Below are 18,030 nucleotides of genomic sequence, written 5' to 3'. Positions count from 1 at the left end.
GTGCGGACGTTTAAGAACCGAAAAAAAAGGATCGCAATTCCAACTGCTTCTTAACGGTTCCGGAACCGGAGGTTAGGAACCGGTTCCTATTTGGAACCGGATCTCGATGCCTAACCCTACTCACAACACAATGCACTGAACAGATCAAGCCATGAGATCAATGTGACCAAAATAAAAAGTATAATTTCACCACAAGGTGGCCGCCGAGTGCAGACCTGAACACACGTCATTGAACTTTTAACTAATGAGAACCATTCCACTGTAGCGGAGGTGTGGACAAGCCGGTTGCAGCCGTCATAGACCGCGCTGCCAAGCGCTGCAAGAAGCGGCTCTTAAAAACGTATTCCCGCAATGTTTTGGGTCACGTGATATGGTCGCGACCCTGTGACGTCTTTGCAGTTGGCTGCTAAGTCGGACACAATTCTAGCCATCATGCATCGCTTTCAACCCACAATTCATCACGTTAGGTAGCACGCTGCGCTGCAGGCGGCTACATCAAGTCGAATTTGCCTACGGGTGTATTCACAGAATCTGGTGCACGCGCACTGACGAGCACTCGATGGGAGGGAGCGGAGGAGCTCGGTGGTAGAGGGGGGGGGGGGGGGGGGGGGATGCGTGAGTGTTCGTTCAAAATGTGACTCGATCTGCCAGACTTGCCGACTGCAATTTTATTGTCCATTTGAAGAACCGTCATCCGTTAGGAGTTTGTGTGTATATATATATATACAAACTCCTAACTCCTAACGGATGACGGTATATATATATATATATATGTATATATATATATGGTATCGGTTATCGGCCAAATGAGTTATAAAATATCGGCATATAGGATATCGGCAAAAAATCCAATATCGTGCATCTCTAGATAATGCAGTTAAAAAATAAACTTGTTTATTTTATTGTCACAATGGAACAGAGGAACATCAAAATATATTAAAGTTCTGATAAATAAAATGTATAAAAATACAAACTTAAGATATAAAACTTCCTTCATCCTTTGAACAAAAACACAATAACAACAACAACCAAACACAAAGTTACCAGTATTAAAAGACTTGGTAAGCTTCATAAATATAACTTTGATCAAGACTGGAGACAAATTCTGTTCTATGATGGTGTTGCGTATTCATTTATCGGCCATTATAAATGCCGATACCGATAGTTTGGAAAATGCCTAATATCGGCCGATAATATCGGCCTCCCGATATATCGGTCGGGCTCTACCATTAAAGTATATGAAATGAAAATGAAATCATGTGTCCCGGCAGCTAATATGAGTTGAAGAGTCCTCTTGTTCCTCATTCATCAGATGCTGCCCTGATCACCTGGACCTCTGTCAGTGTTTTATTCTATCCAGAGAGGAGAGGTTATCCTCCTCACATAGCTGTGACAACCACAAACTCCCCGGCCCTCGCCAGAGACGTCAAACACGACCAGTCTACAGTCTGCCTGTAGATCCGGACTATTATTATTCGGAGTATTAGTATTAATATTAGTTTAGTCTAGTACAGGTGAGAGTTTGGCAATGAAATACCAGTCGACATAATATCCAAATCTGAAGATCTTTAATGCTGCAGCATGAGCCATTCCCAGTACGACACTGGACTGACTGAAGAGTCACTGTTTCTGTCGGCACTTATAATGCAGTTGAATTTACATATAGGTCTGACATCCTGCAGCCCCCGTTCCAGGTGTCCCAAGACGTCTTTCTAGTCCTTGTCATCTTCACCCAATCCAAACATTTCAACGCGTCAACATTCAGATTCATGTTCCGCGGCTAACAGGTGAACCAGCCTGAAACCCATGGCGAGTCCTTGCTGCTGACGTCAACGTGACAGCTTCATTATTTAGATAAATCATAGACTCATAACGTCTTTTGAGATTAATGTAACACTTGTCACGCCCAAATGTTTTAGAAACAACCTTTATTTATACATTATAATACATGATTATTTATATTGCACAGCAGTCAAAAACAACAGAAATATAACCCAAACTTCCAAATAACAAACACATGAGATGTTATGTCTCTTTGGAATAAAAAGGTATTTAAATCACCTGCTCTTCTCACTGGATTATATAGAAAATATTATATATGTATTTATGTATTATGTATGTATTATTTAAGTATAATAGAAAGTACAGCCTTACACTTCGATTCACAACATGATTGCATTGTCATTATTACTATGGTAATTATAATACATATAGTTATATATTTATAAATAAATACAATTATTAAAATAAAGTCATTATAGTATTAATAATAATCATTTATATTGTTGTATAATAGTAATAAAGTATAAATAATTGTATTAAATCATTATTATTATTATTATTATTATTATTATTATTATTATTATTATTATTATTATTATTATACATCCAAATAAACATGTCATATTTCCTATTGTGCAATAATGTGAACTCAACCACTATCTTTATATTTTATTTTTAACACTTTACTATTCATACAATTTTGCTCTTACTTCATTATTTTATAATACTGTAAATGTCCCCAGGGAATTATAAAGGATTATCTAATCAAATCTTATTTATGTTATTTTATTTTAAGCTTGTGTTTAGTGCCGAATAAGATGGACTGTCTTTTCCAGATGTAAAGACTGTTTGTTGTCAATCAACCAATCCCTTACCAGAGACAATTCTCTAAAGAGTTTCCTGTATAACTCTAGTATCTTTACCGGATACTAATAAGGTAGAGCATCTGCATAAAGCTTTTGTATGCTATGTATCTAGTTATCTTGAACATTAGTTAGCCAACTAGCTAGCTAGGTAGCTAGTTAGCTGGGTATCTAGTTAGCTTGGTATCCTGTTTGCTAGTTAGCCAAGCACCAAGTTAGCTATGTATATAGTTTGCTTGCTATTTATCAAGCAATGTATCTAGTTAACTAGGTATCTAGTTAGCTAGGTATCTTGTTTGCTAGTTAGCTATCTATCCATCTAAATATGTATCTAGTTAACTCGCTAGGTCACGTATAGCAATATGTAGCTGACTGAACACGTCTAGCGCTGCTGCTGGAGGGCCTTCACAACCAGTTTTAGTATAAAATTAACAAAGCAAAAGTGCCGTTTGGAAGTATTAACATACAAGGCTAACAACTGGGGATGCAATGCTTAAGTAGTGGTGCAGAGTCGAGAAGCACAACGCACATTGTGAGGAATAGGGTTAGGGGATGTAACCCTAACCCTAACCCCAAATTCTAGCATCATGACAACCCTAGTAGGGGTTTTAAACAAAAAAGAATCAAGAACTTCCTCAGGAACACAGTGTCAGACTGTTTATGCTCTTTGGACATATAACAAATAACAGGTGTACAACTCTACATGCCTACTTAAGCCTACAATACTGATGGGAATATGTCATTGCACATTAAGCACATTTTCTTGTGTTCTTGCATTATGAATTATGAATACATTTTTGGTTACCCAAAAAAATGCGCTCCCCAGACGATAAAATTCACCAGCCACAACTGAGTCGCGGACCCCTGTTGAAGATCTCTGCCCTAGTTTAAAAATACTTTTATATTTGGATGACGTACTGGGAAATGTGTCATGCATCATTAAAAAAAAATTAGCTTACACTAATGTTAGACTCTTCAGTTTGTGCTGTTTAAGATTAAATATTTACTTCAAGTCAATATTTGAGACTTCACCTGGATCCTCCATGACTGTTTGCCCTGAGGCCTTCTTCACTTCCCAGTTTGGACATCCTGGAATCCATTCGTGAGGGTGGAGGAGGTGAGGAAGAGTCATTAGGAGAGAGGAGTTGAGGCTAAATGTATTCAACTTTTAATGGATGTTCATTCAATACTACATCAGATACTCTACTTCTTCACCGTATTCTCCCACGTAAAAGCCAGCAACACAGTGTAGTGTCGGCTTTTCAGCATCCAGCATTCCTACCATAATTTCTTCAAAAAACTCTGGTATTGTGTACTTGACCGGCCCCCTTGTGGGAGGGGGAGGGGAACCTGTCTCATCAGGTTTTTGGTCTGGTTCATTAGCCCCAGCTGATGTGCTTTACGTTGAAAACAACACAGTAGGTATTGGGATCGCCAGCCAACGCCATCATGGTCAGTCTGCTTCAAACGCAGTGCGTTGCCTCTCTGAGGAACTCCAGAATGACTTTAAAGGGATAGTTCAGAATTTTGGACATAAGACCTATTTTCCAAGTGAGCCGGTGTGTTCGAGACGTAAGGAGACGTTTTCAAGAAATTTCATTCAGTTCTTCTAGTTTCCGAGTTCGCTCATGCTATGGCTAGCGCAAGTCAATGGTTCTAGCTAGCATGGCATTAAAAACAGTCTTGCCCACTCCACAGTGCACCTGAGGCAAATCAATTGTAACGGCAGACTATCGATGTACATATGTGTTAATAGAATGTTTGAAATAAAACCAACCTTGCATTTTTAAGGATGTATGTCTCAGCAGCAGCAGCAGCGTGTCATACTTCCTAGTAGGCTATGGCAGCGGCGGAGTGATATCACCTAGCACTTATAAATTACCGGTTCTATAATAGTTTGTTTACCTGCTGTCATTGCTACAGACGCAGAGTAGCCTGCAGTGCTAGTTTCTTCAATCTCACAGAAATGGCCACTTTTGGAGAATATACTGAAACTTTTTAAGACTCTGATGAGGAGTTTTTTTCCACCCAAACCCAACCATACCTGTACGAGCCTGAATATACAGAGGAAGAATTGCGCGAGAGGGATGCTCAAAGGGCAGAACGTGGACGAGCGTCTGTGGAGACCGAGATAGCCCCCGCTGGAGCTGAGAACCGGGACCGAACAAACGGAGAACCAAAATATGACATCAATTACTGACCAATTTCTTACAAACTGCTGGTTCTGATCCAAATGTTGACATGCTGAGCCTTCCAGGGTTCCCCAATTAGTTTTCACTGAGGGCCAAATTATGTCCAGGTTGCAAATCGAGGGCCAAATTGTCTGTTTTTTTCATTGGATCACTAAACATTACAATGAACATAGTAGTCATAGCCTGTGTCAGATAAAAAATGTACACTTGAAAGAAAATAAGTCCAATATCAACGATTTATTTATTTGAATGCCCCTGGAGAATATTTTGATCAACAACAAAAAATAACAGCACTACAGCAAGTGGTGCACAAGAGGAAAACAATATTGTATAACAGTGGAGTTAATGGTTTGTGTTTGCAGCGTCTTGCTTTTGTCTTGTAATTTGCAGACGGTCCCTGCTCACTCGCCTGGCTGCCAGCTGCGCATATAGATCAATGTTCTCCGTTCGGAGGACGTCTTATTTATGTAAAAAATCTGGGTTTTGGTCCTTGTAGCTCGTAGTCTACAATATGACGGTGGGAAAGAGGCATCATTTGTGTTTGAAAACGTTTCACTTCAGATTTATTGATCCCGAATCTGTGAATACATTTCCAACTTTACAGAACTCTTAATTTCACCTTATGGCAGGTTATTGCATAGTGTCACTGGGTCCGCACGGGCCGGACACTTTGCTCATGCGGGCCGGATTTGTCCCCCGCGGGCCGCTAATTGGGGATGGACACAGCAAGTGTAAGACAAGTGTAAGGAATCTCAAGGCCATTGGCTGCTGTTAACTGAAAAAACTACAGGGGTGTTCCCAATCTGAGTGATGCTTCTCTAAGAGACTGTTGTTTTAATGTGACCTGTACCCTTTGCAGCTGGACTCCCTCAACGGCTACCCCTATTGTTGGGAATTTTTCCAATAAATGCTTCAGTGGCCCCTAACTCATCTAGTGAACTAGTAACCCCTGGCCCTAGGAACTCAGCAACAGGGACAACTAGTTTAAAGCCAGTGATGAGGCAGCTTTCCTCTTGCAGAACCTGGCAATGTGTCCTGCCTGTCTATATTGGTGACGAATAGGCCTTGCTTCCCAGTAACTAGAATCCAAGGCTGTTTGATGTCTGGTCCTCCAGGGCTGTGTTGGAAGTTGTGGGTCAGCTGTGACTGGTTGAAGGACTGGTCTGATTTCAGAGTTCCTGAGTGTGTCCTCTCCTTTGTGATTTCCCATCCTCTATAATCTCTTGCTCTTAGAGTCCTTTCCCAATCAGCTTCCTGTCATGTTTCAAGGGGACCTGTGTTACAACCACCTGGCTCAAAGTAGTTGTGACATTAAATGAGACCACACTACAGCTAGAGGTTCATTAATAAATATGTTTGTTAATTTTGACTGATATAAAGTCAGTAATGCGTCAAACAAAATAAAAATAAATAAAGGTGTAGTGCAAAGTATGTCTAGGGGTGATCAAACAAAAGGTGAAAACACGACGTGTGTGTTGAGCAGCTGGTAATGGGCTGGAGAACGGAGAGACTCTCTCCAGCAGAGCAGCAAGATGAGAGGCAAGAGAGCAAGCAGCCATTAACCAGGTCTTCTTATAGGGATGCCCATTACTCCCAGCACCAATGGCACACTCTCTGCAGATAACATAAGCAGCATAAAACAAAGTGGGGTGGGGCCCCAACAGGCATTAGAAAAGATGTACCACTGGGAATGACCAGCCGAGCCTTAACACCTGAAAGTTGTTCACAGAAGAGCATGTTACCTCAGGTTACCTCACTGGGGAAACCAAAAGAGCTGAAGAATTCATGATTTGTACAATTATACTTTAACTGTCCCACAATACACAAAATCTGTATAGATTTCAATGATTAAACAATGAAGGTAAAACTGATTGATTAAAAAACAAGTTTCAGCTAAAATATGAACCAGATCCGTTAAAATTTGTCACGCCGGTGAGGTAATGTCTCGTCTTGGGTTTTTGTCTTGTCATTTCCTGTTTTATTTTGAAAATAACTCCCTTCTCGTTTCAGGTCACTTGCCCTTCCTCATGTGTTCCCTGGTCTGATGTCACCTGTTGCCCATTATCCCTCTGTGTATTTAAGTCTGCGTCTCCCCTTGTCTTGTGCCAGTTCGTCCTTCGTCCTTCCCATGTCAAGATTCCCCGTGATATATTGCCTTGTCGAGTTAAGTTTGTGTTTTTGCGTTCTTTGTTCATTTTGTTTATAGTTTAATTCTATAGCCTGTTTTTCCTCCCGTTGGAGCAGTCTTTTGTTTGTTCGTTTTTTTATTTTAGAAATAAAGCCTATTTTTACTGCCACTGCCCTGTATCTGAGTCCTCCCTCCTTGCCCAAAGCCTGACAAAAATTGTCCCAGCTAAACGATACTTAAAACCTTCAACGTCCATTGTCCGTATAGACTGGGATGGCGGCTCATCTGTTAGTGTCTCCTTTCTGGTGGTGGCGTTTCCGCTCTCAAAACACAGCAATCCATCAAAAGTGTCAAATATAAAAACTAATCATCACTTCTGCCCTGTGACATTAAGGCTACCGAAGCTGGCGGATACTCTCAGGATGTATGTTTATTAAATACAGTGACATAAAAAGAGTGCTCGTTTTTATCTAGCAGCAGTTTTTCAATACAGATTATAATATACAGTCAGCTGCTTTGCCTTATTAAAATGTTGGGGAGAAAATGATATTATCCCCCAAATCAAAAGTGAAAAAAGAAATAGTAATCCCACATTATTCATTGTATATTAAAATCAATGATTGTTTTTTGTTCCCAGAAGTCACCTGTCCAGGGTGTACCCTACAAAGTTGTCATTCATCTGACAGCATCAGTGTAGTTTCCTCCAGTGTGATCAGAGTGAGGATGTTAAATGTTACACATTGAGTCTGAGTCCCAGTCCAGCATCAGTTCTACATCTGATTGAGAGGATCCACCTGATGGATCCTTCAACGTATCCCAGGATTCATGTCTGAGCTCTACCATGATGAAGCATCTCCTCCTTCAGGATATCAATAACAAGAATCAAATATGATTGCAATCACATCACATTAGTTCAAGACCATTGTATTGGAGCATGTTGCACCTTTAATATATTAAAGCAGAAGAAGAAATGCTTGTGTGGTGCGCAGGTGGTGGAGTGGTTAGAGCGCATGCCATGTACGCACGTACGCATACGCAGCTGACCCCAGGTCCTTTTTCTGCATGTCACACCCCCCTCTCTCTCATGTCTTTCCTATCTGTCCACTACGTCTATGCCTGGAAAAAAATCTTTAAAGAAATTGCCTGTGATTTGAAATCAGAGCCGTAGAGATATAACGAGGCCCTCATGTGTCCCGGCAGCTATGAGTTGAAGAGTCCTCTTGTTCCCCATTCATCAGATGCTGCCCTGATTACCTGGACCTCTGTCATTGTTTTATTCTATCCAGAGAGGAGAGGTTATCCTCCTCACACAGCTATGACAACCACAAACCCCCCGGCCCTCACCAGAGACGTCAAACACGACCAGTCCGGATCTACAGGCACTGCATGTGTGTCCGATGGTCATTTTACCTGCCAGTGTGTGTGTGTGTGTGTGTGTGTGTGTGTGTGTGTCTTTGTAGGCATGTTGGGTCTCTTTGTAGTCATAATGTGTAGAACTAGTGGGAAGACAGAGTACATGCATGTAAACATAAACTGCAAAACAAAATGTTGATACGAAAAATGTATTAAAAATTAGCCCCCACAACCTATTTTCTATCAGTATATGTTATATACTTATATTGTATCAGTATATATTTTTTGTTTACATATGTTTTATCAGTATATATTATATATTTACATATTTTGTATCAGTATACATTATATATTGACTCATATTTTTGTCATCTACCAGTATCTATATTCTCCTCCCTACTTGTCTCACAGTTTTCTGACTAAATGTTGACAGACACATTCACTTTGTTTAATGGCATTCTGCCCTCTGCAGGAAGTTTAAGACATTACACCCAGCAGTTGAACATCCTGTCCTTAATGTAGCTTTAATGACGGTTGAACAGTGAGTATACAGAGACCTCTAGACTCGGGTGTAATAAATAATAAATAATATACTAAGGAGCGACAAAATTTCACGACTGGACTTGTTGCACAGGTGGCATCCTATCACAGTACCAGGCTGGAATTCACTGAGCTCCTGAGTGCGAGCCATTCTTTCACAGATGTTTGTAGAAACAGTCTGCATGCCTAGGTGCTTGCTTTTATACACCTGTGGCCATGGAAGTAATTGGAACTCCTGATTTAAATTATTTGGATGGGTGAGTGAATCAAACACATGATATGTTTTGTCATTATTCATCAGCACAATTTACAAATATATCACCTACAAATTTATTTTGATATAAATAATGGTTTATTTCAGAGAAAATGTTTGATACAGACATAAAAATGTCCTTTTTGGGGAAAAAACATTATTTTAATCATGTCTCACTGGATTATTAAAGAAAATATTATATACTGTATGTATTTATGTATTCAATAATAGAAAATAATCATTGGTTGCAGCCTTAAAGGAAAACACCACCGCATTTCCATACTGAACTATGTTCTGCTCTGATGTTAGACGAGGTGATACATACCTCCCTCTCCTCTGTGCGTGCACTAAATGGCTCTTGAGTGCACTCCGCGCAGCGCTAATTTGCTAGCATGTAGCTTGTCCTTAGGATCCAAAGGGGGGTGAAGTTAGAAGCGACCAAGCACTTCCACGTTGTCCCTATTTAAATACGGTTACGTGAGTAGTTACACGACCCAAGTTTGGTTACACAAAATGAAACATGCTAATTTTTCTAAGCGGATAACAACGATAACTATATAGTATGGCGGAATAACAACTGGAAGCACTTCGACGTTGGCGCAGTAATATCATCACTCCGCTCCCCCTCTTACTTCCGTCAATAGAACCTACGTGACCTGCACGCCGTCGCCTGCACCAGCTGTAGTAGTTTGTGCACAGTTGAGGAAGCATCAGGTTGTAGTAAGATAGTTTGTGAACAATCAAACATCATGGTTATAACGTGGATCGTACAGGGTTGTGAAAACAAGCAGAAGGTATATAGTCCCGTCACGTTTTGAGTGATGATATTACTGCGCCGACGTCGAAGTGCTTCCAGTTGTTATTCCGCCATACTATATAGTTATCCTTGTTATCCGCTTATAAAAATTGGCATGTTTCATTTTGTGTAACCAAACTTGGGTCGTGTAACTACTCACGTAACCGTATTTAAATAGGGACAACGTGGAAGTGCTTGGTCGCTTCTAACTTCACCCCCCTTTGGATCCTAAGGACAAGCTACATGCTAGCAAATTAGCGCTGCGCGGAGTGCGCTCAAGAGCCATTTAGTGCACGCACAGAGGAGAGGGAGGTATGTATCACCTCGTCTAACATCAGAGCAGAACATAGTTCAGTATGGAAATGCGGTGGTGTTTTCCTTTAAAGTACTTCAACAGAGTAATACACTGTAAACCCAGATTTTGATTCAACTCAAAGAGATTGAGTTCATATTACTTAAATGTGTCTAATTTATTGACATTACTTGTTTCTATATTAAGCCAAACTTTTTCATGTCCCTTTTTTTATTGTTATTGTGTTTTTAAGTCCAATCAGTAGTTTCTACTCAAACAAACAGATTGTATTCTATTGCTTAAACGTGTAATTTCTTCACATTAATTATGAATTCTGAGTAAACTGTAGCCTACTTTTTAATGGCCTATCTTATTGTAATTATGTGTTTGAGCTCAAACAACTCAATATCATCAAGTTTTGGCTGTTACTTAATCTTCACGTCTACATGCTTTTCATGTGACATCGAGCTGATATGTCCGCTAGCAGTGTTGGGAGTAAAGCGTTACAAAAGTAATGCACTACTGTAATGCATTACGTTTTGCTGTAACGCGGTAATGTAAGGCATTACTAAAAAACATTGGTAATATTTTACTCGGTACAAATCTCAGTAACGCGCGTTACAATGCATTTTAAACCCGAAATCAATTGGTGTGTTGTTTTTTTTACAAATTCGCCATCACTGCCAGATCCACAGAGGAGAAAAAAATCCTCGCAAATGTTTACTTCCTCTTACTGCTAGTGATTGAGGAGAAGATGACGGCAGCAGCAAAGTCATCTACATTCGCGATCGCGAGATGGGCATACTTTTGGAAAAGTGTGAAAGCCGGTCACTCCGAGGCTCCGATTCTCCCCGTCGGTCTTTAACCGCTCTTATGTCCGCGTCATAACGCTTTTGGTGCGTGTTTAAAACAGTAGGTTTACTTCAAAACACGAGTGTCAGACGCTGTCAGAGCGTTTATGAACAGGGTTTAGAGCTCCCCCTAAATGTCTCAGGTAGGCTTTCAGGTAATTTCGCAGCACACAGCGCCTTCCGGGTCATTAAAAAAGACGTACGGCAAATCTGGAATGAAAAATGGCACTGTTATTTCATCCCCGAATCACATTCATGAACACAATATGATATCAGTTAACGAGTCGTTTTCTGTTTCTCTTTTTCCGTTTTTAAAACGAATAACGGGATGCGAGTCGCGCTGCACGGTGGTAGCACTGTCGCCTCACAACGAGAGGATCCCGGGTTCGATTCCTGGGTCGGCCCAGGCTCCTTTTGTGGAGTTGGCGTATTCTCCCCGTGTAAGCACCCAGCAGTGCGTTCTCTCCGGGTTCTGCGGCTTCCTCCCACAGTCCAAAGACATGCAGGATGGGGATAGGTTCATTGATGGTGTGAATGTGAGCATGAATGGTTGTTTGTCTCTACATGTTGGCCCTGCGATGGACTGGCGAGGTCCAGGGTGTACCCTGCCTTCACCCAATGACAGCTGGGATAAGACCTAAGACCTATTTTCCAAGTCAGCCGGTGTGTTCGAGACGTCTGGAGACGGTTTCAAGAAATTTCATTCAGTTCTTCTAGTTGCCGAGTTTGCTTGTGCTATGGCTAGCGCAAGTCAATGGTTCTAGTTATAGCATGGCATTAAAAACACTCATACCGACTCCACAGTGCACCCGAGGCAAATCAATTAAAACACTAGACTGTCGATGTACATATCTGTGTTTATAGAATAATATTTGAAACAAAACTAACCTCGCATCGCATGAATCATCCATTTTTTGAGGGGCTAGTTTCTCAGCAGCAGCGGAATTTTACTTTGCTCCGTCGGACTCAAAACTCTAAGACTCGCTGCTAGAAATCCAGCCGGTAAATACACACCTGAACACCGCCGATTTGTCGGCCCTTAAGCCCCCAAGGCTGTCTGAAAAGCCCTCGGAGCTCACACAAACACCGGGCAGCCAACGGCCACGCGAACCCACAATTACGCACCGCGAACCCGGACCTCTGCTCCGTCCGGAGAACCGTAAACCCTCGGACGCGTTGCGGGGGATTCCCTCCTGGCACCACCAGTCTCCGTTTGTTCGGTCCCGGTTCTCAGCTCCAGCGGGGGCTATCTCGGTCTCCACAGACACTCGTTCACGTTCTGCCCTTTGAGCATCCCTCTCGCGCAATTCTTCCTCTGTATATTCAGGCTCGTACAGGTACGGTTGGGTTTGGGTGGAAAAAAACTCCTCATCAGAGTCTTCAAAAGTTTCAGTATATTCTCCAAAAGTGGCCATTTCTGTGAGATTGAAGAAACTAGCACTGCAGGCTACTCTGCGTCTGTAGCAATGACAGCAGGTAAACAAACTATTATAGAACCGGTAACTTATAAGTGCTAGGTGATATCACTCCGCCGCTGCCATAGCCTACTAGGAAGTATGACACGCTGCTGCTGCTGCTGAGACATTAATCCTTAAAAATGCAAGGTTGGTTTTATTTCAAACATTCTATCAACACAGATATGTACATCGATAGTCTGCCGTTACAATTGATTTTCCTCGATTTTCCTCATACCGACTGTGGAGTCGGTATGAGTGTTTTTAATGCCATGCTATAACTAGAACGATTGACTTGCGCTAGCCATAGCACAAGCGAACTCGGCAATTAGAAGAACTGAATGAAATTTCTTGAAAACGTCTCCAGACGTCTCGAACACACTTGCTGACTTGGAAAATAGGTCTTATGTCCAAAATTCCGAACTATCCCTTTAAGCCTAGCTCAGTCATTATGCCTTACCACATCACCTCCTGCTGTGTAATGAGCTGCATTGAACACAAGAAGATCTATTGAGAACACAGAATCCATATTTCCATTTATTTTGGCGTAAAGTAATGCAAAAGTAATGTAAAAGTAGTGTAATGCCTTACAATTCAAAGACAGTAATATTGAAATGTAACTAATTACTTTGAAATGACAGTAACAAGTAATAAATAATGCATTACGCTTTTGAAGTAACGTCCAACACTGTCCGCTAGAAACGTCTTTTCTCTGTTGCTTCCAGACAGCTAAAGTTGAGCTGAGACAGTGAAGCAGCTAGCCACAGCCCTGGTAAGTTGGTGCACACTAGCTCACATTATTAGTTAGCTAATTAGCTTTAATTTCTTGATTTATTTAATTCATTTTTTTGTTAGTTGGCTATTTGTCCCACTCTCAGCTGTCATGCCTCTTCAAGGTTTTGTTATTTAGCTAATGTTAGCTTGATGGCTATTGTGTTCAAGCCAATTTCAAATAGTTCTTTTCAGAAGCTTTACACTGTTAGCTAACTGTAATTTTTCCTTGGTTCATGTAACTTTAGCTAGCTGAAGAAGGAGTGGAAGTGTACATATTGTGGTTTTATTAGTGGGAAGAGGGTGCAGCTATTTAAACACTACCGGTTAAAACATGGAAGATGTGCAAGGACACTACCATTTCCTTGTTTGCACCAGGACTGTTTGTGCACATTCAAGTCCTTAAACAGCCTTAAACATACATGCGTATGTGTTCGCGTTCACTCTAAAACTCATGAGAAACAACCAGGAGAAAATGAAGCTGTCAAATTCTGCTGTCAGTTGTGTGAATTCATTGAGCCCTGCTCTGAAACTGAATTTTTCTCTCACCTCCGAAGCAGACCCTTGAAAGTTAACCAAAAGGTTCAGTGTCCATATGCAGGCTGTAGATTTGAGAGCAGTGTGTATTCAACTTTCAATGCACATAAAAGTAAAGCGCATAGAGAAGACAACTGGAAGATGTTCAAGAAAGAAATAGTTAATGTTTACATAAGTGATTGAACAAAGACAGTGATGTTGCAGATGAGCAAATGCCAACTGAAGACACGGGGGAGATAGATGATGTCAGTGAAGAAGCTTGTGAGATAGATCTTCATGATTTGGAAAAGCAGTTAGAGCTTGACTGCACTTTTTTAAAGATGCCGACTATCCTCCACATACCTGAGCGCTCTGTACGGGAAGTTATCAAACAGCTTTGTGATATACATTATTTGTCAGAGCCACTTCTGCATCATAAGGTGAACATGATTCTTAAGGAGTATAATTCCGAGATATATGAGTCCATTGTGAAACAGGTGAGCAGTGCTATTTCAGAGACCAACGTAATGACAACATTTTGTGTCAAAGTGGGTTCCCTAGCAACCACAAAAAAGAGAGCATCATATGTGTCTAAAAAATGTCCGCTGGTAATGCCTGTAGAGTATGTAGTTGACAAAGATAAGAAATCGGTTGTATATGTTCCCATACAGCAAATGCTGCACAAGTTGCTGAGCAGTACTTATCAAAATTGCATTAAAGAGTAATATTGCAGTCTGGGTTGTTGCTTAAAAAGATCACATCATGGTTTCAACTCATTTGAATATGAACCTGTTTTGTTTTTACATGTTTCAGGTGTGTCTGGATTTCCACGGGGTGGTTGGTAACGAGGCCCTTGACCATCACTGTCCCAGGCTCATGGAAATCTTCAAGGAAAAGAGGGGCCTCACAGGGCAGGTCTTGGCTGACCTGATGCGACAAACAAAGGTTAGTTGATTTTCAACTCTATATTTACATCTTATATTAACGAGAACAGTCTGATACTTGCTTGAGTTTGAAAGAACACGCATGTGGTGTAAATAAATGTACTGGTAATGTAAGCTATCCTGTTGTTAGACGCTTTCTTCTCCATAACTTTGAGTAGCCTATGTGTAATGGAGTTGAATTGGCTAAACTAACTCCTCAGAGTAATTACTTACCACCCATTACATTAGTTTGCCAGGTTTTGCTAGTTGATCTGTAAATGAGGTATGCAAATAACTACCTGTATGCATAATGTCAAGAACACTGTGTATGAGTTAACAGGTGGGGTTGACTACGTAAATGGCTCTGCTTTGTATTATTGATTATGTGTGTGCACATAGTGTTCAGGGTAACATATGGACCCTATTTTAAATGTGTGATGTCCTCTCTGCTCCCTCAATCCACCAGGCTTCGGATGTGACAGAAGTCAGATGCCTTGTCTTCAGAGGGCTTCCTGTCATTCTTGGCGATGAGCCATCCACCTTCTTCAAGGGCCGCTGTGTAAGCAACTTTGATTTTTCTCTACCTCCCTTCCCCTCCTTTTACCTCCCCTCCTTTGCTCCCCCTGTTCTGTACCTCCCCTCCTCTCTCCCTACCATACATATTATTTTAAGGTGTGCATGTGTTAATAGTTTCTTTTGCTATTGTTAAAAAAAAAAACTTACATAAATAACTAACATACTCCAAAACTGTGACCTGTGTTCATCCCAGATCACTTGTGGATGCCTCTTGCACCTGTCCTGAGTGATTTTCTGTAGTGGTCACTCCACTGGGCAGTGGATGGACACTGGATAGGGCAGACATATAGGCTGTACCCACCTATAGAGGGTGTTTGTAGCACTGTATTGTCATGTTGACGTGATCATGCCCTGATTTTTTCAGGACGTTGATGATGAGGAAGGTTCCTACAATGATGTGCCAGTGTGGTGATCCTCTGCCATAAACAGGAAAACATCACTCCACAGACGCAGTCCCTTCATCCTCAGTGGGAATCATCTTGGAGGGAAACATTGTGCTGGATGTTGAGAGCCTGCCCCAGGCCATGTACATTGTCTTCGGACTTACCTATACACTGCATCTCAACTGCCCAAAGTACACGAAGAACACTTTTGTACCTCACTCTTTGTAACAGGTACCTCTGAACTTAGGTAAGACCGATCTGAAACCTATGCTTCAAACACTCAAGAATCAGCTTGCAATGTAAGATCCAGCATCTCCTCTTCCAAAGTCGTCAAATGTGAGTTTTTTTTTTTTAATTAGCAGTAAAATAAAGTAAAGAGAGGTTAAGGAGAGAAGGGCAGATTACTATCAGTTTTATTTTTCACTCTTATTCTGGTATTCACACATGCTTTTTATTTTATCCAGAGAAACATTTTTTATCAGTGGTCAAGTTCACAATTTCCAAGATGGAGGAGTGGGGTAGAGAGAGGAGGGGGGAAGAGAGAAAGGGAGGTAGAGGTGGAGGGGAGAGTATGGGTTCTCCATAGAGGTATCTGCTCTGTTTTTTTTTTTCACCCTCCCGTTCTCTCTTGTTTCATTCTCACACGCTTTTTGTTTTTTCCATGGACACATTTGTTATTTGTAAATGTTAAGATGCCAGTGTTCGGTAGGGCTGTTTTATCTTGCTTGTCAACCAAATTTGAAGAGGCGCAGTACAAAATTGTAATGATTGGAGGTAAAGAGGAAGATATTTATTTTTCTTTTAATGCCATCACTGAGGAATCTACACACTAGAAAGCTATTAGGCCATGGCTGTGTTTCTTTTGTTGCTGAAAAAAGACAAAAATTGGATCAGTGTAATGTTGCAATCGTATGTATGTATTTTACAAGATAGATGAGATAGATAGATAGATAGATAGATAGATAGATAGATAGATAGATAGATAGATAGATAGATAGATAGATAGATAGATAGATAGATAGATAGATAGATAGATAGATACTTACTTTATTGATCTCGAAGGAAATTCAAGCATCCAGTAGCAATAACATACATAGAACATACATTATACATTAAACATACATTAGAATCTATACAAAAGCTATATAAAATAGAAAGTGACTAGAAATAAAATGTTTTATTTTACACAACTATAAACACAACTATACAACTATAAACTATATTACAACTATAAAGTGACCAAGTGTCCATTGTCTATTGATTGGCTCTCTTGATTAAAAGACATAGTTTGAGTTTCAGGAACTAAAAAAGTTAAAGTGATGGTTCGGTGTAAAATGCGCCCTAGGTAATTTCGGCCATGACATCCAGCCAAATACCCCCTCGAAAGCATTATTAGCGTTGGTCAGCATTGGTCAAGATAGGGCTATCAGCCGGCTTAGTACAAGCATGAACGGTACATTATGTATATCTCGTAAATTACCCCGCTAATAATGCATGGAATGTTACCAAACGTCTGCAGTAGTACACATAGGGTCTGTACTCACAAAACGGGGCATTTGAATGTTTGTAAGTACATCAGGATTTTATTTAAAAGAACACTTGCCTGATAGCTTCTATCCTCGGCTACTAACGCTACCGCAGCGTAGACGCCACTTCCGTGTTTACCAAGCCGATGCCGTCACGCGAGTTTCATGTGAGAGGATGAAAAAGTTTCGCTGAATTTTTATTTTTTATGCTTGTATTATCAGGTCTACACTTGTCAACACTTGTTGACCTGATAATACAAGCATTTATAAAATGTGTTGACCTGATAAGAGTATCTAGTAATAATTTATTATTATTATTTGAATGACTTGATATTAACTGTCGTCTTAACTGTAACTATGTACGTACCTTTTCATTGCCATTCGGTTGCCAGGTCAAAAACTTTGGTCCAAGTCTACTTCCTGCCATCTACTTTATTTGGAAATATGACAGGAAATACAAAGGGACCATTTTAGAATGTTTCTGAAAACAAAAATAAGGATAAGCCCAACTATCATTTAATTAGCCTACTTCTTTAATAATGTAAAGTAATCCAGCCACTCAGTCTGTCTGCAATGATTGTTCTGTACTCTTTACTTCTAGTATATCTTTACTCTTACTTAACTATTTATTGTACTTAAATGTGTTTATTTTCATACAATGTACAATTGCCATTGGGTTGCCAGGACAACAGCTTTGGTCCAAGTCTGCTTCCTGTCAGCTACTTTATTAAGAAATATTATAACAGGAAACACCAAATACTGTCATTTAATAATTACTTTAATAATGTAAAGTAATCCAGTGACAATATTTCCCTTTACTACGGCCTCCGG

The 18,030-nt window shown here is 40.5% G+C and overlaps 1 protein-coding gene and 1 long non-coding RNA gene across 2 annotated transcripts in view; one reads left to right on the top strand and one right to left on the bottom strand.

The window, feature by feature from the left end:
• Positions 1–18,030, bottom strand: part of LOC311015092 (homocysteine S-methyltransferase) — a 97,857-nt gene that overhangs the window by 19,034 nt on the left and 60,793 nt on the right. The window lies entirely within an intron of this gene.
• LOC311015099 lies at positions 14,629–16,465 on the top strand. Its single transcript, XR_014597326.1, has 3 exons — positions 14,629–14,736; positions 15,181–15,273; positions 15,655–16,465. It is a non-coding gene; the product is annotated as an uncharacterized lncRNA (long non-coding RNA).

Source organism: Eutrigla gurnardus (assembly GCF_963514095.1).
Source record: "Eutrigla gurnardus genome assembly, chromosome: 6".
NCBI classification, from domain to species: Eukaryota; Metazoa; Chordata; class Actinopteri; order Perciformes; family Triglidae; genus Eutrigla; species Eutrigla gurnardus.
This window is presented reverse-complemented; position numbering and strand designations above follow the sequence as displayed.